Raw genomic sequence first — 26,952 nt, 5'->3', positions numbered from 1 at the left:
GGACCGACAAGGAACATTGAGTCCAACACAACATCTTGACATAAGACATAAAGCTTCTAGAAACTGAGAGGTAGAAAGATTATTCAGAACACAGCACATACTGCAGGGCAATGTTGTAAGATTTACTACTCTTATCCTTCAAATACTCTCTAAAATTGTATTCAAATTGTGCAGGCTGCACTTCAGTTCCTTTGTGCAAATGCCAAATAAGCAATTCTCCACTTAAGAAAAACAGTGTCTGTTCTCAGTATGTTACAGTTAATTGGTGAACGACTGGCATAGTTTTCCAAAGTATAAGTAGAAATCATAGGAGATTTTTCCTTTATATGTATGTATAAAAGACACTTGATTGCTCCTATTTTTTTTTAATTTATTTTAGTTTCTTCTACTGGGGAAAAAATAAAAGGAAGATAAATTGTGAGGTAAACTTTTTTTCTACTAACGTAGAAAACTGTATTGGCTGTGTACTTCTGCAAACTGACGTTGTGATTTGCAGCAAGACTAAAGCTGAGCAAAGTTCTGACCGCCCGTCACTGACTGAGCTCGTGGTGATTCGCTTTGACTTTTTCCAGAGGAAGACTGCCCACCCCGCCTGCAGAGCACGAACTGCTGAGGTAATGCAACAACCAGCCGCCTAACAGCGCCTTCAACACATGTTATTGAACAAACATCACTGCAATCAAAAACATCTACAGCTGACTTCAAGAATGTAATGGGATACAAAGGCAGCCGCAGCTTCCACATGGCTCCGCTTACACCGTCGCCTTATACAGTTTCCTCAAAGCAGGCTATAAACTAAAAAATTGCCAAATTTTAAGAAGTTCTTAGAGCAAGAGAGAAAAGTGAGTAAACAAGTGAATGGACATATAAAAGGATTACAAACAAGATCCTTCCTTGAACGCTGTGCCTTTGTGGTGTGCTTTGATCCAGCAGGGTCCATACCATGCAGCTGTTTGCTCAATCTCCCCCAGTGGGATGGGAAGAGAAGCAGAAAAGAGGTAAAACTCGTGGGTTGAGATAAAGACAGTTTAATAGGAAAAAAAGGAAGGGAATAATAATTATTATTATGATAAAAGAATATACAAAACAAGTGATGCACAAGGCAATTGTTCACCACCCGCTGACTGAGCCCAGCCCAGCCCCGAGCAGCAGCTGCCCCCCAAGCCCAGGCTCCCACTGCTGTTGCTCAGCCTGATGCCACATGGCACGGGACATCCCTTGGGCCACTTCGGGCCAGCTGTCCTGGCTGTGTCCCCTCCCAGGTCCTGTGCACCCCCAGGCTCCTCGCTGTCAGGGCTGAAAAGTCCTTGACTTCGTGTCAGCGCTGCTTTGTGACAACTAACACATCTGCGTGTTATCAGCATTCTTCTCACCCTAAACCCAAAACACAGCACCATACCAACTACTAGCAAGGAAATTAACTCTATCCCAGCTGAAACCTGGACACCTTGGAAGATGGCTTCATTCGCAAGTTTGGCTTCAGTCAGAGGCTGTGTGAGGCAAAGCACCACATGCTCCCACTCCGTATTTAGGAAATTTCTTCCCACGGCTTAGCTCCTTCTTAGCTACCTGCTTCTTCCTGATCCTCTCAGCTTTTCCTCAGGCTCTCCATGAGCTGCAGGCCCCAAGCTTCTTGACTCTCTCCTTTTTCCTCCTGCTATGACAGGTAGTCCCCGCAACCGTTTCTCTCTTGAGCATACTCCATTTCTTACCAAATACAGACCTCCACTCTTGCAGAGCATTCCATGGGATCCAAGTATCCCTTTTAAAGGGGACAAGACTGGAAAAATGAGAAACCAGAAGAGAGACCACGCATCAAAGAATTTGTAAGCAGCTTTAAACCACTAAACAATTATCCAGAAAGCTTTCTTGATCATTTATTCAATGTCTGATTAAATAACAGCATGGAGTCATATTGTTGAAGTGCAACAATTATAAACCAGAGACGCGACAACATAATGCTAGAAACAGCCTGTGTGCCTCAATGAGACATTCAGCAAGCCATGAAGACACCTACGTGTTTCTAACAAAGGTTAGCACTAAAATCCTCTTCTGCGGCTGCATTTGTTTAAAGCTCAGTCTCTTCTTCTAAAATTTAAATATATCACCAGCCTAAACTTCTAAATAAGAAAAAAAATATACTGTACATCAGAGATAAAAACCAAGGTCCAGTGAATTATTCCCTGTATCCTTTTGCGCGAATAGCCATTTTATACTTAAGTAAATTAAAACACTATTTTGGCAGGGAAGGGGGAATAGGAGGAGAGGTGCACTACAGCAGGTCTCACAGGGCAGGTCCTTTCCAAACACGCATGGAGACCACGTCCTTGTAATCTAAATGTTTCAGAACGTAAATGAGACAGACAGGTGGCAATTAATAAAATAACATAAAGTGAGTAACCTACTCAGCTGCATCTCAGGAGTGATATATGGCAAAAGACTAAATCCAAGTAGAAGATGAACAGCGTTAATGAAGGCAGGGACATGGTGCTATGCACCTACATAAAGGAAACCACCTGATGCCCATGAACTCTCTAATTTCAGCAGCCATTTTTAAAAGCAGACCTAAAACCACCTTATTGATCCAAGTACTGAATAGCACTTGGTTTTTCTTACCCAAGCCTGAGGCCACTGCCCTCCATTTAGATGCCCACATTTCTAAAAACAACTGCAAGCTAAGACTCACCGAATCGAGTAGTGGGCAAACTACTGGAGACAGAGTTAATTACTTTTAAATACATACCCCAACACCTGAACACACTGCTGTAAGCTCAGTTTCCACTTAAATATATATATATATATATTATTCGGAATATTTTCTTCTGTTGATTAACACTCTAACTTTATTGGCAGGTGACATCTAGTACTCTCGTTGTTCATGTTATTGACATGAACCTAGCCACTTGGATTCACATATAAAGACACTACTTAAACTACTGATCATAGTACACTGAATCTTCAGGTAAGAACTGTTCTCTGAATAGAAACCTAATTCTAAAATTAACTAACTTTGAAACGTTTTTTCCTTACCAATGGCAACCAACCAGCACGCACAGCCAGTTAATATGCTTTAGCTGATGAGTAGAAATTCACGATGCTACAATACCTCTACTGTGTTATACCTGAAAGGCAGAGCATATGACAAAACAATTTGATTTCACATTTCTCACAGTCTGCAAAAAACACAAAACTTAAGTCATTTGATCCTAACTAACATCACTGCTTCACAGCAAAACTACAATTCAAGTGGTGCGTAGCATGAAATAACATCAACTTCTGAAATCAGATGACTTATCCTTTAAAACACTCAGTGACTCCAAGAGAACAGACTGACCAGCTTGTTCCCATTACTGCACTAAAACCATTAAACATTGCATTAGAAATCTCAAAAACTTCCAAACTTTTCACCTCCCATGAAAATGATTTTAAACCTGCCAAAAGAAAGCAAACCTTAAACGCACCTTTTAAACACAGACATAGAATTGCTTTTCCCTACTGTAGCCATAATCCTACATACAAGACCTACCCAATCCCAACAGCCAAAATAAGAAGAGCCACTAAAAAGGCCTGAATGAGAAGATAAGAGCTGGCAGAAGTTTAAGTGAATGCCCAGACAGATTTGATTGAGGTCCCAACCAAGGATCAATTCAGTTATCCGTATGTAAATATACAAAGCCTTCCGATAAACTACATCACTGAGAACTTAACCAAGGGCAGGAGTAATAAGAAAAGCAAGACACCACACAAGCTGGATCTTAATGTATGGCGACTGGCCTATTTGCAATTACATTAAGTAGCCAAAAGCTGGGGGTGAAGCCTAGACAGGCTCAGATTATCACAGAGTCTCCTCATTGAAAACCCCTTCCATTAAAACAAGGATATTCAATTAACGTGCACAAGCAGCATTAGATGCAAATGCAAGCTTTTTCAAACTGCAAGGGAGACACCTCTGCCTTCACCACTTCGTCAGCCAAGTACTGCTCAATATAATGCCTGCCCCGACCTGGTGGTAACCAGGATCACCCAGGGATCACAGACTACAAATACAGCCCAACGTTGAGATCCACCATTAGGCATTAAAAATTAAGTAAGAACTATCACACAGCTTACTGTCCTGATTTTAGAAAAGGAAATCAAAATTATCCTATCAAAGAAACTGCCAGAAATGCCAGCAAGCAGCCCTGAGAACCACTTCTGAAGGAAGACTGCATGATGAGCTGTGGTCTCTTGCACTATTAGACAGTCAAAGTGGACATTTCAACATACAGTTATTGCATCAACGATTTAAATCTGCAAGGAAAATTACAGAAAAACAGTACCCATTTCACACACACTGCTGGATCCCTTCCATCCATCCTATCTCCTTTTTCATCTCTGACAAAAAACTAGCAAAGAGGCCCAGAGAGCTCATTTGGGTTGTAAAGCAAATATGTAGAAGTTGAACAAAGATGACTTTGCTTCTAGGTATTACTTGAACCTGCTACAGTAAACGTTAACCGCAGTATCTTATTTTGGTAAGAGCAGTTGCATGCCACTAAAAAACTCCCAACGCTGCCTGTAGTCCTGGGAGGTGGCTATGTGAAAGTCTGCCATGGGCAAGGTCAGAGACTTCAGGCAATCTCTGAGCTTGGAGAAGCGAGTGGTTAAAATGATGTTAAATTCCTGCATGTGAAGCGATAAGACTTATTAAGGCACAGAAATGTTTTGTTGTTGTTCTAATAGTATCACTGGAGCGCATGAAGAGGAATTGGTGCTCTTCCATTCCGTCCTGGTATGACAATAAAGCACCTCATCTCCACGAAAAACTACACAGTAATTCACCCAAGAAAAAAAAATCCCACATATTAAATGTATTCATGAAAGTGGATTCTATATACCAAAATCAGATGCTACATGTATTATTTTTACAACATCTTATTTTATTCATTCTAAGTAAATCTTCTGCCAACATATGATTATATGGAGTTGTGGGGATATACAGGGAGAACCACAGCCAACTGCCATGCAGTTTAAATGCAAATTTCAAGAACCTGCTTAGAAACATCACACTTAACTCCATTTTTCCTGTAAGAAATGCTAAATCCTAAAAGAAAGAGAAAAAAAAAAAAACAACATACAGTAAGGTTAAGTTCTCCTGGCCTTTAGGACATGAAAACCTTTTACGTGCTGACTTGAAGCCTTGCAGCAGCTGAAGCAATAAATATTGACAGCTAGCTGGCAAACAGCAGAGATACCAGTGCTCAGGCTCCAATTTCACTTGCATCAGCAAAGACAGATCCTAGAAGGGGCAGCATAACCAGGGCCTTATATGTGCATCGCTATCGCTGCTGCCTTTGTCTGTATTTAAAGCACATTTTCCCCTCTAAGACTGGAGTACCTTCAAACATACCTGCTTTCACATATGACTCTGAAACCTTTCACTTAGCTCTTAATTCCCATTGCAACACAGACCGTGATACAGAACTGACTGGCTACAAAGCATACAGCAAAAACCTTGTGGTTATTCAGTTCCATCCTTCCCTGTTCTTACATAGCCCCACTCATTCTCTCCGATGCTTCTCGTTTTACATGAGGCCACACACTGCTTATCGAAAACTGAACAGTCAATTCATCGCAAATACGAGGGAAAACCCAGTACTGAATTACAAGATACTCAGACAGCACAAAAGAAATGGAAGAAAGCATTAATAAAATTGGGTTCAGTTAAGAAATTGTGTTGGTGACTGAGTTCTACTTTTCTCTCAGCTCTCATCTCAAATATCTTCTATTCCTGAGGCTGGACTACAGAAGTTTTAAGTAAATAAATCCAGTTTGCGTAAAGGAAGGAAAGAAAAAAAAACACGAGACTACAAAACTCAGTCTCTGTCTTCACACCAGAGAAAGTTAACTTTCCAGCATCTTACACTGCAGCGCAGACAAACTGCAGACTGATAGCTTCTTTTCAGCTAACTTTCATCCTGCAGCCAAGTTAAATAGATTTTAAACTGAGATTTAAAACAAAGAATTCTTAGTAAAAATACGAAATGTTGTGTTTTATCTGTCCTGCAACAGGAAAAAAAAAAAAAAAAACAGTCTAACCTAGTTCTCAAAGCTTCTGCTCCTGACTTCATCTGAAGCAAACAAATTTTTAACCCTGCACAAACACATCTAAGATCATACTGTATGTTTGTAAGAATCCACCAGCACACAGTGCCACCGTCCTCCCCAGTGCACAGCTCTGATGCGTGCAGGGGCAGACTCATACTCAATGCTATAAGCATTTGCCTGATTTCCAAGGGAAGATATGAAAGAAGACAAGCTCACCCTCCAACTTTGAGTAGACACCAATCTTAACAGGTAACTTGAACCAATACTCGTGAAGATTTCTCTTTCTGGCTTCCTGAAGATTTTCTTTGCTCTTTGTCTAACACTGAAGATATCTCATTTTGATGTCAGTACCTGATTAGCAAGCCTTTCTAGATGACAGGCACTTCCCGTTGTACGCCTCACTTGCTCAACAAACGCAAATTCCACATTAGAAAAAGTACCCTATGAAATCTGAAGACTGCCATAAATGCACGGCTCATTAACCAATACATACGCACGAGAGTGGTTTTATTGCGCTGGTGTGGAGCATCTAGAAAGTAGCAGTGCACTGAGGTTCGGTTCAAGCAGAGAACACTAAGATTTCTGCTTTCAGGCTTCCATGCTACCAAGTCAGTCCAACTGCAGCATTTGCAAGCCATCAGTTTGGGCACAGACGGTAAGTATTTAGTTTACCTAGTGAATCCTCAGACTCAGAATCTCATTTGATTCTAATGGCTGCCCTCTGAAGTCAAAATATTCCTGACCAGGATGGGAACATTCCCTATAGGCTTCACGTGTGGAGGTGAGACAGCTACCGAACCTTGCCGTTGGTTCTGTTTTGAAGCGAATCCCAGTCAGCTTCAGGGGAGATGCTCAGTCCATACAGTTTGAAGAAAGGCACTACAGAGAACAGGAAATCCCCAAAAGCAGAGGACAAACGTGACGGAGGATGTCAGGAGAAAGAGTTAACACTAAGTTTATCTGTGGTATTTTATCCAATTTGATGCCACCAAGTGTAGAACAAAGAAATGGACATGTCGGCATGTTTGTTTTAATTTAGTAGATTCAAACAGAGATTAAAAAGAAACCAGTTCCCATTCACTGTCCAAGCTTCATTTTAAGGGAAGATACTTCAAGGAAGAACATGGTATTCTTTGTCTCTCTGAAAGCAAAATCAATTAAGCACAAGACTCAGTTCTTGTAACCGCAATTTATTTGCAAGAGCCACAAGAAAAAGCAAGCTAAAAAATCACAAAACTGAAATTAATAAATATTTGTCAGTAGCACTGACAAGCCCACTACAAACAAATGACAACCTTGGACAGAGATCTGCATTATCACTGCTTCTTCTGCAGCGTCGCAGATCCAGACTGCTATGGAAATGCTTTAATGTTGTGAAAAACAAAACGTCAACTCTAATGGGTCACTGTTGATTTCATATGCAATTAATTCAGGAGCTTTGGGTGAGAGGAATTTTGATATTTTGAAGCACTTAAAAACACCAACCTTGGCTTCCAACAATTGTATTATGGAGGCCTAGGAAACAGCATGGATGCTAAGGTACACAGCTCTACACTTGAGAGCATAACACTGTTGTGCTACATTAAGGGATAATTTCAGTTTTCTGCTCTGTTTAATAGCACATATAGTAAAGCAGTATTAAAATACTCAAAAGAAAGTCTACCGGGCTTCCTTGTAATTTTTCTTAATGCAGTACCTACCAAACCTAGGAAACTTGATAGACAATATCTTCAAACTGAAGGAGCTTACTAGTCCGTAATGACAGTGAGTCGAGAGAAGCACCATTAAAAAAAACCCCACACTTCAACCACCTGCTATCTGGAAGAAAGTGCCTACAGTCTTTTCAACAGGAAACGGTGGGAAAAAGAAGTTACCAGCTGGAAGATGTACAATTTAATTCACAGCGGGGGGACGTGGAGCCACTCATTGCTCATGCTTTTGGCCAAGTCTTGCTGGCGAGAGATTCGAGGCATTGTGTGTGACCACTGGACACGAAGAAGAAAGGAGCTCCCGAAGCACTCAAAACCCACTTGAAACTTGAAGCCTGCAGAATGCAATTAGGCAGCTCTGAGGTTAAGTAAATCCCTTGGCTATGGGTCATTAGAAGTTGTCTCACATTCAGTATCAAAACTGCACTCTGGGGCTTGGAGCCAGCCTAGGACATTTTTATTCATCTGGGCCCATTCTCAAAGTGCAAGAAGAACCTTGCTGCTGCATGCTAAATGGTATCGTGCAACAAACTGGGCACAACGTGCAAGCCAGCTCACTCTTTCCACACAGAATAAGACATCAAAAAACCTTAAACAGTAAACCAACATCAATACCACACTTTCAGCACCACACCAGCCAAAAAGTTGGCATAAAATTTTACAAGGATTCTCTATCAGAGAGATTATGTGGCATTGAAGAGATTATCTGCCTTGCTACACTGTCCTGATAGTGGATTTATACGTGCCACTCTTCCCAGCACCATGTCCTAAATGGCTGCCTGTTAAATGTGCAAAGAATGTATATGACACATTAACTTTTAAGCACAGATACAACTAAGAAATTCTGACAGTATCACGGCATTGTGAGAATTCACAATTTGTAGCTTTTCTTATAGATTAAGTACCTAAGAATCAGATTATTTTCATATTTCATTTAAAAATTAATCTTCAGTCATCATGGCAGCAGAAAACTGTGAATCCTAAGAGCCTAAATCCAAACAAAATACTCCTAAAATGAAGGTGGATTAAAAAATTCCAAGTATTTTTGAATTCTGACTCCTGTTTTCCACAGATAGGAAGACAAGGCTTCGGCATTCCAAATCCCTCGGTTGGTTACTTGTCAGTTACAAACTGAGTCATAGTCTGATAACATTTTATTTAATTAACAGAACTCTGAAAATAATTAGGGAAATAACTGCTGAGAATTTCTGTTTCATTCACATGCGTAAGATCACACGGTTACTAGACACATGCATGCTAAATATACCACATGCTATCATGGCAGCAGCTCGGTTCTGTACAGGCCCCTTGTATTAAATTTCTCCCGCAAGTGACATTAGAGTTTAGCTCTGCTACAGCAAATATACAAAGAGGCCGCACATTCCAAACAATCATCCAAAGGGAAAAGCTATGCCAACCGAGCACTAAGTGTGCCAGTGCTACCATAACCCACTTACTGCTTGAGAACACACATGTAATCCTCACATTCATTATTTATATTAGGAGGTTTTAACATTCAAGACACCAAAGCTAATTGCTTTGTCTTTCACTAAACAAATTTAAGGAAAAAGTTACAAGATTGTAGTCCATAATGCATGACATAGAAGATAGATTAAATTCAGAACTGGACACGTTATTAACCAGATATGACATTTAACTACATTTGAAATGTTTTAGTGGTTTATTAAATCAACTGGGTACACAAAAGCTACTAGAACACATAATAAGCTTCATGGCATGCTGTTCTAACAATTTCATAGCAGATGTTCTCTACAAAAGATATTGATATATAGACACACATTGTCACTACATATATTGACATATAAATATACACACATTGGCATATAACAAGTGCAAACAAATCTGAGTTGTCAAAACTGAGTGCACACTTCAAATATTTAATCAACCTCTGTCGCTACACTTTGCTATGTCATACCACAAAAACTAATACCATGGCGAATGCCAGCCCGATGGGCAAAGGAAGACAACCTCTTCTAAAAGCTGCCCAGGAACTAACACAGGGGGCACCTCAGATATCGTGGTTCATGGCTGCAGCCCACTGCCTCGGAGAAAGCCAAAATGAAACGGAAATAGATTTGATCACAGAGCTCAAAACAGATAAGAAAAGTATCTGTATTCTGCTGTATTCACATTAATCCTTTCCTTTACGGAAGCACAGAGGAAAGCCTAACTCCTTCAACTCAAATACTCATCACTAACAGTGTAGTCACAATAAGCTTCAGCGCTGAAGCTGGAGGCAGGGGAGAACATCCAGACCTTTGGGCAAATATTTAGGCCACTAGCTCACATACAGCAATCTCAGACTGTTGCTAACGAAACCACATCCATGGTGGCTAGTTTAAAGTTATCTCCTGTACTTACTTCAGGTGCAACTGTATGTTTGCTGCATACTATGAGCACATCTAGACCTGTTCCACTTGAGCAGTAACTCCACAAGATGGCTCAGACATCCCTGGTTCTCCCCGCTGTCAGGAGGACACCTGGAAGTATGCCCTGGGCAGGTCAAGCTAACATAAAGGGAGGCAAACCTACAGCTATGCCGTGATAAATAGCTGGATTTTGAGTAGATGATATTTTAATGATTGCTCATTATGCAATCTGAGTAGTTCCTTAAATTAGTCTGCAGAGACTAATGAAGCAGCAGTTTATCAAATAATACAGTGGCAGAGATACAGCACATCACGTTTTTACAGAAGAGAAAAATGAGAACCTTTGCAATTTCACTCACTCAATGGTTATAAACCAAACTAGCTAAAGTTTACGGCATGGTCCCAACACACTGACTGGGTTTCCTTCTGACATTACAACTTCAGTACAATTAATGAATATAAAAGTTCATGTTATCACTTTCATGCTTTATAAAGTTTAGGATTACAACACCATACTGAGGTACATCTCACTTCACATTCTTCAAAAATAACACAATGCCTAAGGGACCATGCTGGAGGCACCACATCATCTCTGTAAAGCAGGAAGGATTTTTTTAATGAACCAGGAGAAACACTTGTACTAACTACATGGAGAATCTGTATTTACTTCACACCACACATAAGCATGATTAAGATTCTTTATGTGGTCAAGTAGCACCATGTTGACTAAGCACTGGTACAGGGCAGCGTTCCACCTGATAGCTTGAATACCCCATCTGGGCCACCTGGGCACTGTGCAGCTGGTGGTAAGAAGTCCCCACACCCTACCCATGGGAGCACAAAGTGTTGTTGCAAAGGAGAAAAAAAAAAAACAAAACACTTTTTTCAAGAACTGTGGTTCACCTCCTTGTAACTGTCAAAAAGGCAAGCCTAGCCCATTAGGGTCCCATCGTCTGCTTCCTGCTAGACCTGGCACTTGCCTTGTTACTACTCAGATACTTAAGCGATCACTTTACTTGCATCAGGCTTGAACCCATTTTGGCATTACATGATATTTGAAAACTTATTTCCATCTTGATGATTTAAGAATTACATACCACTCTGACCGACTATTAGAAAGTCACAGCACTACAGAACAACGATGATGTAACGGCGCTTTACAAGTATACAACACATTCAGAAGTTTGATACCTGATATGTCACCAATACAGTAAACACTGAAATACAAATGTTTCTACTGCAAGCAAATAATATTAAGGTTCTACAGATCATTTGAACCATGTTTTGACTAAGAACAATGCTCAGTATTACACAAAATATTTTTAAAATGCTGACCTTGGTGGAGACTTGGCATTAAATTATCTGCAACTGTTTGATGTGTTACAGTTCACTCTTATTTCAGAAAACAAACACACAAAAAGCAATAACAGAAATCAAAATCTACCTAAACAAGATTAATAATAAAAACATGACATAGAAAATGTAAAACTATGCAGACTTTAAGATCACAGTGTTTTATTTCCTGAAAGTACTGATATATAATTGGTCAGTTTGGGAACACAGACTTTTCCAGACAAAAAGTGGAAACAAGGAATGAAGCCCTGTTCATGTGATATATGCAGCTGACTGATCTGAAACTGTATTCTTGAGAGCATTACATGATAAATCAGAAGCAGAAGGGAAGATATTATGAAAATAAAAAAAAAAATGATAGGTACTGAAAGTAGATCAGATTTACTAGATAAGTCTGACAGAAAACTCATATCTACCCACTGGGAAATGAAATGAATGAAAGCTACAGAAAAAGCAGAGAAGGGCAGAAAAGTTGGGACTCAAATACTTCTGGTCTGCTTGCATCTCTCAAAAAAAAATTAGAAGGAATACACAGCTGAAGTCTGAAACATTCACTCTTCCAAATCCTCACACCAAGTCACACCCCACATAGCTTCAATTGGTTACGTCACTTCATTTTAGCCGTATCACACGGCACGCCACCTCTCCTCTTCAAAACACGGTTCCTTGTCCACGTGACAGGGCAGAACAGGACTGGAGATTGTTAACCTGCACCTAGGCAGGGAGACAAGGCTTAAGGTTATTTGCACCAGGGTCAGAAAGCAATCAACCATGTTCAATGGCAAGGCAAAGCACCAATCTTACATTTCCTCCACAATTAAACACTCAAGCAAAGCAAGGTTTGGCAATAAAAGTAACATTTGCTGCTAAAACAACTGCCTAGCAAAGTCCTCCAGACAACAGTTGAAACTTGTAATTTAACCTACAGGTATCAGCTGAAGAACTGAGAACAAATGGAAAAATACAGCACTCACTGGAAAATTATTTTGTTATTTTATTTTCCATATTTTTCCCTAAGGAGCCGATGGAAGTTCTGCTCTGCAGAATTAAGCCCCACAGTTAAAACTGAGACCTCTCAGAGTCAGGCACCCACTCGGTCAGGTCTAACAACAACACGGTAGAACTACCACCACCAGCTAACCGCTATCAGCGCCACAAGATCTGGACATGCTCTACAGAAGCCTCTGTCACAGAGTCCTAAGTGAACCAAAACCCTGAGCTCACCAGCTCTCATGATTTGTGAGGGCCGACTGAGCCAAAGCTTTCTTCTCTCAGCAGAACCATCGATCCGGAGCACAGACAGATTCTGGAGCTACAAGTTTCACTGAAAGCCACAAACTTCATTTTAATCTAATTGTCTAAATTAAGTATATAAGGAAAAAAAGCGTTACTTTAAAAAAAAATGATGTAAATTTGCTATAACAATTAAAGAGTTTCAAGCCTACTCTAGAAGGCATTTTATGCCAACTTCGATGGACATTTTATAAAGCAGTTTCTGCTAAATCAAGAACCTTGAGAATCATACATTCTCAACACAAGAAAATGACCAAACCACATTTAATAAGGAAACAAAGTAAAAGTTGGTTGGTGCTGGCTGTCACTTGTTTTACTGGAATGTATCAGTTTCAGTAATTTTCTGCTAAAGATGCGAACAAGAGCTGAAACAGGAATTCACAGCTACAAACCACACGATACCATGTGATAAGACATGCCCCCCTCCAAATGCAGGTGCATTGCCACCCACTTCTCACTCGCAAATAGTCATAATTGAACGTACTCAGTCTCTGGAACACTTAACAGATGACAAATTCAACTCTTAAGAAACGTTCTCCACTGAGAAACAGCTTTGTCCTCTTTAGGGACTACAATTAAGAGCACTTTGTGACACCGTGGATTTTTAAGCAGTAGGGATAAAAACAAAGCAAATACTTTCTCTCCGTGGGTATCCTAACATGTCATTGACTTGCACAGCTACACTAAACTAACTAGTTTAAAGGTAGCCTGCATACATTTATCTACACAAATTGCAGTCACACCTTTAATCACAATATAGCTTTACCTTTGATCTAGGAGGGGATCTGAGCAATTCTAGCTAAACAGACTAAAAGACTATTTTCCTGAATTTGGTTTCTAATCTTAAAGACAGATCTAATTAGTAATATTTTTCCCATCATAAGTTCTCGAGCAGAGTAGCTCAGCAAGTCTTTCAAATGTGAGCATTATTAAGATAAGCCAAGGAAGCTGCTGTGCACGAAATGCAGATAAGGCCTGTGAGCCTGTAACATGTCTGAGCACACGGCACAGACCTACCGGACGCACCGCTCCCCTGGTGCCTGCCCCTTGGCCACCAGCATACTGCCTGTGCTCCCTGCACTTGTGCTCCCACCCTGGAAATCCAGGAGAGCATCTCAACACACTGGGGCATTCTGGAAATTAAGAGTGGCAGCGAAAGCACAGATCTAGAGCTACATGCGTTAGATTGAAGAGCTGAGTTCATTATTTATTGCAGCTCTCTCACAGACATGTACAGTTGTGCAATGCAGGATTGTAGAGATGTCCTCTAACCAATGCTAATCCAATCAGGTATCACTCAGTAAATTACTTGTTGTGCTCATATTGTCTCCCTAAAATAAGAGTTAGACAATTATAATATGGTAGTACAGCAGAGGACAAAGACTGCCACTCAAGTAAGCTTTCTAATCCATAGAAGGGAAGAAAGTTCTGCACACACATACAGAGGGACCACTACAACCTGTTAGCTTTTTTTTTTTTTTGCCAAACACAGCTTTACACTTTTTTTTAAATACAGCTCTAGAAGTTTTTGCTAAGGCAACTTGTATCTTGACTATAATACAGCCAACATGCTGCATTATAAGGAAGACAACAGCAAGATCTGACTAATATGTTTAGAAGAAAACACATTCACTACCATGGGAACCCTGTCAGAATTCTCCAACGTTTCAAGTAGTCTAAAGGATGCATTTCTGTGCTAGACTTCCTCTTCTAATAATCTCTGTACTAATCCTTCCAAAACACACACATTAATACTGTAACAAGGAACAAGCACACAGGCAATGAGGACAGTTTACAGCATTTTCATTGTAGATGTAACAGGCACAAGGAAACACCGTAGAAAGAATCTCAAGGACAAGGATCTCCACCACCTACATCATTGCTCCCAAGGGTTTAGCCACAACAGCGAAACAAGTTCACTGCAATCTCACTGTAATTACAGTTAATGACTGTAGGAGAAACAATGAAATATGAAAAAAGAAACCAAACATTTCAAAAGATATACTAAATTCACAGTCCAAGCTGACTTCAGCTAATCTGGTCTAGAAGTGTAACCAGAACAATTTTGTTTCTACCTAACTGAACCATATTAACATGATGGCCATCCCAAACTTTTGTGAAGTATAGCCATAACAGGAAGAAAAGCAAGTGAGTTCCACCTCCCAATTTTCAGATTTACTGTAACTATCTGTATAGAGCAGACTGCCAGCAACGCCAGCAAAATAAAACAGAGCTAGTTTACAAATAAACTACCTTCAAGACTTCTCAAGTTGCTGCAATTTACAGGAAAACCTCAAACAATCTTGCAGCACGCACAAGACTTCAACGCACACAATAGTGTTTAAAACCATTTTTCTCACTTCCTGGGTGGAAAATACTGTATAAAATTTACCTGTCACATGGTCAGTAGTAGTAAATCAAATTCTCCTAATAATGTTTGAGTTTCACTTCCAGGTGGACTTTTTTTAGTTGCTTGTTAGAGTCCAAGTTTGTCTTTCAACGAGAGCCCAGGTAGCAAGTACAAATTCAACTGCTACCTCAGAAAGCATTTCTACAAGTTTTGTTACAGGGCCTGAGATCAAAAATCAGGACCCAAACTTGTCAGTGCAGATTTATCAATCCAAAAGCAGAACAAACGCTCCCTAAAAATCATTTTACATGCTGAAATAATGGAACATTTTCTGCTTTCAGTCCAGAGCCGCCAGTGTTTGTTTCCCCAACATCAGCTAGTAAGGACCTAAGCATTTAACCAAATGACTACGTGTATCACACTAAGAGCTGAAATGAGATTTTAATCAACAAAAAGCTGGGCAACTTGGCACGTAATCTTGCTTTTTCTCAACTTCAGAAAAAGAGGTATTCTTCTACAGAGATCAAAATTAAACACATTCCAGAAATCATGAAATAAAGCACATGACAAACAGCATCTTGAATGTATGTCATATCAAGTTCCTTCCCCTACATAACAATAAGAAAAAAGTATTCTATAATCCCTCGAATAATGTAGCAACTACAAAGACAATTGCGGCACAAGCTCTTCCAAAAGCATGCATTTCAAACGCTTTCTTTATCTTTCAGAATCAATATAACTACAACAGCCGTGTTTCCTTGCCCGAATCTGTATTTGTAAGGAGATTTTCATGCAAAAGGCAAGCTAAGAATTGTATAAGGCAATCCAACTTGGATACATAGTCCCAGGTAAGCTGATACATTAATGGTGGGATACTTCAAAATTTAAAGGTCTGAGACCAGAAATACTTATAACTCCAAAATCAAGAAAGCATTTGAGCTAAGATTAGAAAGGCTCACTCCCTCTCAAGTGTAAGAGTTGATAAAGCAAGCTACATACACAAAAAACAACCTAAGCAAAGGGATATCTGAGGAACTGGTCTTTCTATTAAATTCTACATTGCTTGTATCTTTGTTGAAACAATTTTTAAAATGATCCTTTCTAGTTACTTTAACTGTCATCACAAAGTCCTGAAGAAAACCATCCGTAAATACACAGGTGGACTGAAACATTCACATTCAGGACCCCACTGCAGCTTTGAAAGACTCTCACCTACTCCTTCCTTCCTCCCCTGTGGCCCAAATGCTGATGTACCCCTGAGTGCCTGATGACTGCTGGGCTGGCTGTCTCTTTCCTGGTCCAACACTGCTAGCAGATCAGACTGTTTTAGGATAAACTAATTATGCCAGTGCAGCACGTTATAAGCCACTATAATTAAAAGAGACGAGACCATGAAAAATTAAAAGCAGTAAAGTACAGATAGGTCAGAGGCAAAAACTGTGATCTCAGCTACTGAAGATAAGAAGCCTGGAGGACTCCTCATCAAATAGGAACACAGAATTGTAGCTGGGAGAGTGACATTAGATATCTAAATACTTAATTTATCCTGCTTCTAGCAGATTTAACAGGCACAAAAGAAACTTAATATGAAGGGCTGTTGTTCCTTAGGCCTTCAGAAAATTAGTAATCCAAGCCTTAGAAGAACAGCATACCACGATCTCTGTGGCTTGCTTGTAGGCATTATCTACACTCACGCAAGACAGCTACAGAAACAAATATAGATGCCTTAAATGAAACAGATCCGAAGAAAAATCCTTAGCTGATGAGTATGTTGTACCAGGTTTTCAAGAAGTTTATCTGATCATCTTCTCATTAACATTTCATCAGAAGAACGTATGACGGAAAAGCAGGTTGAAACGTCTTTTGAGAACTAGTCAGCCAGTACCTTCAGGAACACCATGGCAGGTTTTGATACTGAACAATTCAGCCTTAAAAATACCATGCTAAAAAAACAGTATCCCCAAAGTCCTCAATAAAACACAGATACGAGCCTTACATATGGGGGGTGAGGGGAGTGGGGATTTTAATGAAGTTATCAATGTCTCATAAGAACAAAAGAAGATTTCCCTCCTCTTAGCTGCTCCTTTTCCTTGGCGGGGAGGAGGAGCGCAGAGGAGATTATGCACGTGGCACAGAAACAGAAATCTGACTGGTTTCTAGACAAACAGGTCTTCTGCCTTCCTTTCGTGCAAATAACCTCCTGCTCAGGACATAACCCCCACCCCCAGGACATACGCAGAAACAAAGCAAACTGCTGTCCAAAACTGGTGTAAAACCGTCGTATACAATTGTGGTCCAAAGTCTGACAAGGGAAATAGCAACAGAGGACAGGCAGTAGCGATCGCAAGCCATTGAGCTCAAATTCTAGATCACAAGAAGCAAATCCTATTTTGCACTCAAAATCCCCAAACCATTACAGTATTTTGCTGATGGCAACCTGACCAGGCTCTCTGGTTAAGAGATCACATATACTTTACTAACATCCTCCCATATACTTTTAAGCAGGCATCATCAAACTGAAGATCTATTAAGATTTAACTTTGCTGAGTGAATGAATCACAGCCCGCTATGACATTTAGATCATATCAAGTACACTAAAAGCAAGGCAAAATAAGAAACCAAAGGCACGGTTTGAAGCGGTCCTACCTTTAAGAGTTTACTTCCATAAAATCAAATAAAAACTTCTAAGAAATAAGAGTTTACTTATCTAAGAATAAAGGATCATCAACAGTGGCAGTAAAATCTTGAAGAAGGACCTATCACCAACAGCTTTTTCAGCTTGGTTGAATAAAATAAGATTCCCTTTGGCCCAGTCTATTCTTCCTCATTAATAGCCTCTGATTTATTTGGCCAGTTTCAACCTAGTGCAATGCTCCAGAGATTTGGACTTGGCGGTTGCACACACCCCAAGCAAAGCACCTCATCTGTGGCGACATGAGAGGCAGCAGCTCCTGCTGGATCACTCGGGCAGGCAGCAGCCACCCCTACCCAGCCCAGCCACAGCTAGCGGCCATTTAAGATAATGAATTTAAGAGAAATGCACTGTACAGAAGGAAAGTTCAGGAAGATCAGGGAATAATGGAAGAGTCGAAAACTAAAGAAAATGAAAAGTTCTGCAAGTTTTGTTCCTTGCAAAACCACTACCTTACTATTTTGCTTAGACTAGGTTTAAGTTTAGCGCTTTTCATATTGGGTAAGTAACAAGGTAACTTCAGTTTCTGCAGGCCATGTTTTAACATCATACATAAAATGGGCTGTAATATACAGAATAACAATTTTAATATAGACATTCTCTGCGTCCTTCCCTCTTCCCCATACCATGCTGCATTTGCTCCTGAGCAACACAGCCATGATGCTGGAAGCCTTTCATCTCACGAAATCACACTCGTTATGCTTGCCTAGAGCCGATATTGCCAAGACAGTCTACAGATCTTTTGATGACTTCTGTCTCCTCCTAGACAAAAAATCAGAAGGTAAAGACAAAAAAAGGCAGCAAAACCCAAGAGCACCCATCACTAACATCAAGCTGGCTGTAGCCCAAGCTTGTTCTAAAGCACGTCCTTCAGCCCTGCACCAACACACGATGGCTAGGCTCATTCGGAAGCTCAGCCAGGACCCCAACTGCTGCACAAGCATGTTTGGATCACCAGAGGGTGCTGCAGGGGCTCCTAACATGACCGCGCAGTACTTTGGGCTGGGATCATAAACACGGGGCAAGTCCTGTTCTCTGTTTTTAAAAACAGATATTTTTTTTTTTTTTTTACCTGGGCCTCTTCATACTCAAAATTTCAATCCCCTTTTGAATGACCATATCCAGTTACTTTCTGAAAGAATCTGGTCCAAGTTTTTATATAAGCATCTTGTGCTAGTGCACAACAGCGCTCACTGTAAATACTCACATGCTTGACAACAGGTTTCGTAGACTAATCTAGGCCAGTCTCCAAAGCTAACTATAAAAGCAAGCATGTCACCGTTTGGCTTAACTTGACAGTTACAGGACTCTGTAGATTCCCATTATGCTTTTGCTGAAGAGACAAACAGAAAAAAAGACTGCAACCCACTGATCTAGAAGGCTGGCATACAGGGCACGCCCAAAAGTACCTGCACGCAGATTTACTAGGAGCAGCTAGTGTGGAACTGCGGGCTGTCAGGTTTGATTTCACCTCACTGTGAATCCAAGTCCCCTGCATAGATATAAGCATGTAAAAAAAAAAAAAAATACTAGGAGTCACCAGGAGCATCTTTCAGCATGGAAAGACAGTGATAGCATTTGACATGGTCAGCTCACATAGCTCTATTTCATTGCTTGAACAAATTATTTGTCTTTGAAAGGGCTTTCCCTATATTTTCATAGAGGAGCTAAATGACTCCAGCATTCACAAACATCAATCATTTATGTCTTTAAATCCAAAAATTTCTATCATTTCAACATCACATTTTATCAGTTCTTTGAAGCTACTGAATTAACAGCATGAAGTGATAGAGAACATTGACCAATAGCTTCTTTTTCAAAGGAAAACAAAACATTATTTGACAAGAGTGTGTTATGGTAACTCTTGCCATTGCCACCCTCCCCTCACATTTCAACTCATAGTAAACCCATGACAAAGTCTGGAGAACTTGAATTTTTCTGTGGCCTCCATTAAGAACAAGCGTGCTGTATTTCTAGTTAGTTATGTAACATGGGTTTGGTCAAACAGCAAAAATATGCTAAAAACGTCAGTTAATTCGGTTGATAGCTCCCCAGTACTTTTTGACAGCAATCCAGGTTAGCAGTCTCCGTATTTGTGACAAAGACAACAATAACCACCTACATAAAACTGAAAATTATTCTTTGATACGCAGCAATGTTACTGCACGCTCTACACACTCCTTGTGAATTTTCAGAGCATTTGTGTTACAAACTAGAGTTACCGCACAACACCCCACATTCCACACCTCCAGTATGCAGCGAATACCTGCCTCCACCTACTGCCACATCTCTCTCCAGCCAGCCATGGTTTTGCCTCCTTCCCTCAGACTTCTTTTAATTTAGCACTTCTTTGTGGTAACCATTGATACCTTTACCGCTGGCACTTCTTTCCATAGCTGAGCCCAACATCAAAACATCTCGATGTACGTTTCAGAAACAAAAAGGAAGACACCACCATTTGGCATGCTAAGAACAAAGGTAAGGAGAACAAGAGGACCAAAAAGGGAAGGAAAAAAAAAAAAAAGGCCCTGGTGCTCTGACAGAAACAGAACAGAGAGGGTATCAAGGAGTCTCAAAGGAAATCCTTCTTCTGCAATCCAGAACTTTAACTCCCAAAAGCCGACTAGCCAAACTAATAAGCGCATCATCCAACCCAGACTAACAAAGATAAATTTACAGCCTGCAGGCACAGAAACGTAGGAAAAAGCAACTTCCCTTTCTGCACACACCACGTGAAATACTGTATCTCCTGCCATACCTTTTACTTTCCCTTCTTTTACCCTGAAACAAAGTGGCTTCTGATTGCAGATTTAAGACATCCTGTTTGCAATTAAAACCTCATATTACTACACATAAATTTTAACACCTTCAAGGAAAAATATTCAGTTGCTCAAAAATTTAGTTTATTACCCTCACTGTGTGACAGCACGACACGAGCACAGTGACGAGGGAACATCCAATGTTCTTAAATATTCTTGGCAGACTCAGTGCTTTGAAAGCTCACAATGGAAAAAGCACCATTTCTGAACTGCTACACAGACCAGCTTACTAGCACTCATTCTTGTCAGCTTACAGTTTTTAAAACAGGATGCATGCAGTCATATCAGGAAGAGGGCAGTTGCTGTGAAAGAATGATACCAAAAAAAAAAAAGACATCCTTAATGTTGATAACCTCAATGCTTCTGAGCTATGCTATAGAAGTTTTCCACACCACTAAGACCATCAACGAAATACAATTCAAAATATCTGGAGAAAGATGCTCGCTTAAAAGTACTGTCGCTTTTCTTTGATACATGAGGAAAGAAAAGCCCTCATTGCTATTATTCCTACTTTTTTCTCAGCCTCCTGAAGTATTACAAATTTTGCACGAGCAAAGCAAAAAGTAAAAAAAGACTCGCTTCACCCTGACACCTTTCAGTGGTCTCTTCACCAAGACACTTCACCAAGACACTTCACCAAGGCAAGCCTGTTCTGCACTTTAACACCCCTCACTGTGTGCCCATGCACGCATCCCTCCCTCAAGGTTCAGCTGAGGCTGAACCTGGTTGTTTATTCTCTCCTTTTAAAACCGTAGTTCTTCCATACTCATCTTTTTACACTTGCAATGTGTTCCTACACTTTGTACGGGATACCAAAATTATCACCCCTGAATCCTTTCTCTCAACTCTCTATGCCAGGTTCGTCATGAAAGCAACGTTTAACGGCACGACCAAAGCACAGCTCAGTTATAGATGTGCTTACGTCATTATATAGCTAAAAGTTTAATAATTTATTGCCCTTGGCCTTGCAAACATCATAAATCATCACAGAAAATAACAAGATCAGGCCTATGTATATTGGTATAGCACTTAACATTGAGACTGACCACAGCTTGCAAGTATTAGTACATGCATCATGACAATGTATCCACTCCTATGTATCCTCACAGGTCTGTGGTTAGCTTTCAAACAAAAATAACCTCAAACAATAAAAATAACCTTAGTCCAATCCATGCAATCCCAAATTACAATACTAGAAGCAATCTGGTTTTCAAATAAGGCTGAGTTTCAAAAACTCTTGCAGGGATTTAAAGGAAATGGAAAAAAATCCTCCTCCCCTAGTCACTGTCATACAAGTATCAAAAGCAAAGATATACCCATTCCACACCCATTTTTAGGGTATCTCCAACCACTACAGTGAAGGAAAACACATTTTTCTCACCATTATTTAGTTCTTTAAATCACCTTTATACAACTGTGCTCAGCTGCCAACTCCTGACACTACTTTTAACTTAATATGCTTACAATAGGCTGTAACAATATTTAATAGCTACTAGTGAAACCCCTGCTGGGCACAGAGCAATACAAAACGCACCCTCAAGTCTTAGGGTTGGTCCATAAGGACCTCAGCAAAATAGAAAATCTCTTCAGGGACAGAGATGAACGTAACTGGGACACCTACCAATTAAGCACCGTGAGGAATTCGAATACGCATTCCATGAAATAATGTTAATGATTCCTTAAACAATAATTTCATGGAATAATGTTAATTCCATTAAAAACAGTTCAATTAATCATGCTCTTGTTAAGAAGGATGTATTGTCTTCTCATCATATGGGCACACCTGTACTGTTACAACACGGGGCTAACAAGACCCAAGTGTTTTCTCTAGAAAAGGTTCCATATTCCACTGCATCGAAGTTCTGAGACCAGACCAGCCAGAAATCTCAGGAACTGAGCTGTCTTGCAGGACAGTAATTCCCCTTCAGTATCAAATGGAAGCGCAGACAACACAGGGGGTTATTTTTCCAGATTTAACTTGAACGGGTTTTTCTTTAGGAACTTTCTCACAGAACCATTAAATGTAAGTTTAAACAAGAGCGTTCATAATCAAAAAATGGAGAATGTGAAAGAAAAAATAAAAACCTCCCTTTCACTTCCATAAGCGGTAACTTGAAAGAACAAGTGTTAAAACAAGAACGCATGAGGTGAGGGGGGTGTAAGAGGTAGAGACCTAGATCAGCTGCTTACTTTACAACAAAGCAGACAGCACTACTGCAGACTACCAACTTCAACCTCCACAGCAGTATTTATTAGCTGGTTCCCTATCACAGAGCACAGAACTAACAGGGGGAGGTATAACTGTCATGTTACACAGCCGAAGCCCGTCTTTAACTCTTAATAAGGCCATTTTGTTCATTCATTAGCTACTGTATCAACGATCTAAAATCTATTTTGATTAGCTGACCCCCCAAAAAATGCCTGATCTCTTTTTACTGGAAGATCAATAGGATCAACTTTGGGGAAAAAAGCAAAAGAAAGAATGTCTTGCTGTAATCTTACAAGCTGAACAAGACACCAAAAGCACTTTATAAACTTTCAGGGAAAACGTCATCTAGATTTAAATATTTCAGAATCTGAATAAACACTCCGAAGGCGAGGTCATTTTGTCTGATAGGAGACAGAGTTAAACTACGCCCCCACTCAGTGCCACTTCAGTAACATATTGCCTGCTCAACTCAAATATTGGGTGCATCTGCCTTTCTACACTAGCAGCAAAGCATACAAGAAAAAATATGAAGGAGGAACGATGCATTTATTTTCTCTGGTTCCTTTATCAGAGCTGAAGAAATCAAATCTGAATGCAATACACCAGAGCTCCCCCATATTACCATGGGCTGAGATTCTGACTTTTGTTCCATGTGATCAATTAAAGAACACAATTACTAAATACATTAAATAATATCTTTTTCAAAAATAAAAGATGTGAAAAATAAAGCCACTTCGTGCATTAAGAAGTTACACAGCATTTACGTCAGCACATGCTGTTTAAATTAAAGCAAAGTAATGGAGGTTTCAACGAGAAGGAAAAGCAAGTCCTGGTGTTAAGGCCTTTAAAAATAAAAAATCAGGTTTTAGTAACGTGAACAAAGTGTGATGACTTACACTTTTAGAAAACACGTTTTTTAAAAAAATCAAGCTGAAACACACAAGCATCTCACATGCAAGGCATAATGAGCCACACATTACAAAACTGAAATATTTCTTATTCAGACAAAAAAACTGAGCTCACAAACTACTCCAGGTTTTCCCATTTCCCAGCGCTGTCCGACACTACTTCCACAACAGCCAGAACTAACCAGCTGCTGCGTTTGCTGTGCCTGCAGGACTGAGGGAGGCAAGGAGGTATGGCATTGTTTACAGCCTTGCAGGCTGCTTCTGGTCTCTGAAGCAGCACTTAGGCCCTGAATACTCAGAATGACATCAACAGGTTATCTGAGAAACTTGGCTAACTTTCTAAAATAAACCCTGCAAAAGCTTTGCTGCCCACAGTAACCAATTTAAGGTAAACCGCATTCACTTCGACTCAAATAAGGTTTCTAACTAAGACAGGTCTTCTGCCATACTAAGCCGTTTTATTCTCCAGAATTATTTCAAGTTTCAATCCAGCCAAGTCCCTCCTATATCATTAGTCCAACGTGACTCAAATCCACAGATCAGTTCACTTAGCTTCTTTCAGTCAGTGTTCATTTATTTCTTCTTCCCCTGTTCCACAGCGGAAAAAAATAACGTTGTGTGAAATTACAGTAACCTAAATCCAGATACCTAACCATATTTACCCAAAGCGTTCTATGGACCCTCTCATTTATAGACGTGAAATATAATTACAATTTCTTAAATACACGCTTAAACAATGGAGCAGAACAAACAAACGTACAAACTAAAGACTAACATATTTCTTCCACAGTTTACAATCTAGGAATGCCTCCTCCCAAATAAAACAGAAGAAATACTAGAACACTGTAAGTGGTTTAAGATGGGCTGCGCTGGCAGAAAGAGAGCCTACCATCTGCGCTAAAATTGCTCCAAAGTAGATCCCATCCCTCTCACTGAAGGATCCTTCTCTTTTACTGATGACACTCTTCTACTACTACTGGTGGACTATGTCAACTGCACATTTAGAACAGAAGTACAGAGAGAGAAAAAAACTAACAAGGGCACTAGGGTATTTTCCTTCCCAAATTCCAGACCGACTGCCCTCAAACACAAGACCCTCTAACTGGTACCGCTATTTGGACACCTTCATATCAAGATTTTTTTTCCCCTTCTCTCATTCTTGTATTGCTAGTTCAACAAGCACAGAATTTTAAAAATACCACTTGGCAGTTACACCCTTTAGAAACCCAAAGTGTTAAAATTACACCCATCATTACAACTTGTCTAAATTATGTAATTTTAAGAAACCCTACGACTTTGCGCACCTTCTAGCACCTAAATGAAAAAATAGTTTAAAAACTCATCTCATGGTTCTCCCCCAAATGGAAACAGCTCTTTAGAGAGGAAAAGAAACAAAGATAGCTTTCTTACATGGAAGAGGCACAGGTAAACATTTTAAATAAAATAGACAGGATAGAATATTTAGCTGCCGCAGCTTTTGTGCAGGTTGTTTAAGCACTAGCTATTGATAAACCAACAGAAATGGTTATAAAAATATAGATATCTAGATCCTAACAGCAAAAGACTTGCATAATTAACAATTTTGTGTCAACAGTTAACATAATGAAGTTTGAAAGCTTACAGCCTTCCTTATGCTACATCAAAATTTACCAGATTCAGAAAAACGTTCTAAAGAAACAGTGTATATTACCAATTCCATACCAAATATTTTTGTCTTACTCCTATTTACAAATTTTTCCTTTCTGTTGCCTCTTTGGCTTCCCACAAGCCCCTTCCTCCCTCCCGCTCCTGATATATTCGGTATCAGTGACACGATGGTTTTTACGCTGAGCGTAGGAAAAAAAATGGAAAAAAAAAAAAAAAAAAAAACAACCTCTTCTGAGATTGTCATATTTCCTCCAGAAAACTCCTGCTTTTCAACTCCGAAATTCATTACCTGTCAAACGGTTCGCTATAACAATTCGCGAACAATTCCCTTCCCTTCGCCACCCAGCATCTCGAAGGCAGCCAAAGCCGCGTCGGAACTCCACAAACTCCGGGCACCTTCCCGGGCAGGAGCGGAGCAGCCTCACCCTCCTGCCTTGTGCCGGGGGCGGCTTCGCAGACCCCGCGGGCAGCGCCCAGCCGTGCCCCCCTCCCTCCCTGCCTCCCTCCTTCCTTCCTTCCTCCGGACACGACCCCCCCAGCCGAGCGCTAGCAGCCGCGCACCTCACGCGGTGCCCACCCGGCGGGTCCCTGCCTCCCCCTCCCGCCCTCACCCCCCCCCCCCATCGCTCTCCGCCTCACCCCGCGGACCCCCCGGGTGGCCTCGCAGCCGGACAAAAGGCGCTGCCCCTCGGCGAGGAGCCTCGGCCGCCCCTCGCCAGGGCCTCGCCCCCACCCCGCCGCCCTGCCTTGCCCTGCCCGGGGGGTGCGGGCAGGCCCCGGTGGGATCGCGGGGCCCCGCGGCCCGGCCCCCCCCCCCCCCCGTGACAGGACCGGGGGCCGGTGACAGGAGCGGGGGCTGCGGCCAGGCCCCGGGGGCCGCCCCCCTTTTCCCCGCTTCTCCCTGCCGCCGCCCCGCCGCTCCCCGTCCCCCCTGAGCCCCGCTCACCCGCCCGCGGCCCCTCGCCGCCCGCCGCCGCCCCGCCGCCCGCGGAGCCTCCTGAGGAGCCGCTGCCGCCGGCGCACGGATCCGCGCTGGGCGCTATTTTTGGGAAAGGAGGCCCGGGCGGGCCGGGAACTACTTTCCCCCGCCGCTCTCCCCTCAGAGCCGCAGCGCGCACCGCTCCCCGAGGTACCCTGCCGCGGGCCCCGCCCGCCGGACCCGACGGAGGGCGCTCAGCAGGGGGCGGCGCGGCGGGGGAGGCCGTGGGGAGGCTGCAGGGAGCCCGCAGCCCGCGGCGGGGCCGACGGCGGCCCGGTAGAAGGGGCCGGCATGGGCGGATTACTTTGTGTCCGCCGCGGGGAGCGGCCGGCCCCGCGTCCTTGGCCGCCACCCCCGTGGCGCGGGGCCGCCAGCCGATAGGGCAGCGCGGCGGAGCGGAGAGGGGGGGGGGCGGCGCCAATGAGGGAGCAGCCGGGGGGCGGGGCTAAGCGAAACGTGGAGGGCTGGAGTGACGGGAGGGCGGCCAATGGGAAGGGAGGAGAGGGAACGGGCGGC

At 41.6% G+C, this 26,952-nt stretch overlaps 1 protein-coding gene across 15 annotated transcripts in view; it reads right to left on the bottom strand.

Annotated features, from left to right (window-relative positions):
• MEF2A (myocyte enhancer factor 2A) overlaps positions 1 to 26,703 on the bottom strand; it is an 87,958-nt gene extending 61,255 nt beyond the window's left edge. For 3 of the 15 annotated variants that reach the window (XM_035554884.2, XM_035554891.2, XM_035554886.2), the window contains exon 1: positions 26,404 to 26,688. The gene's annotated coding sequence lies outside the window, so the exon portion shown is untranslated. Of the gene's footprint in view, positions 1 to 1,569; positions 1,718 to 25,511; positions 25,580 to 25,746; positions 25,919 to 26,403 lie in introns of those variants that run through there. The other 12 variants (XM_050712889.1, XM_035554865.2, XM_050712891.1 and 9 more) reach the window with 10 other exon arrangements.
• Between the last annotated feature and the right edge of the window lie 249 nt (positions 26,704 to 26,952).

Source organism: Cygnus atratus, chromosome 11 (assembly GCF_013377495.2).
Source record: "Cygnus atratus isolate AKBS03 ecotype Queensland, Australia chromosome 11, CAtr_DNAZoo_HiC_assembly, whole genome shotgun sequence".
NCBI classification, from domain to species: Eukaryota; Metazoa; Chordata; class Aves; order Anseriformes; family Anatidae; genus Cygnus; species Cygnus atratus.
The sequence above is the reverse complement of the archived record's forward strand: the minus strand, read 5'-3'. Positions and strand labels throughout refer to the sequence as shown.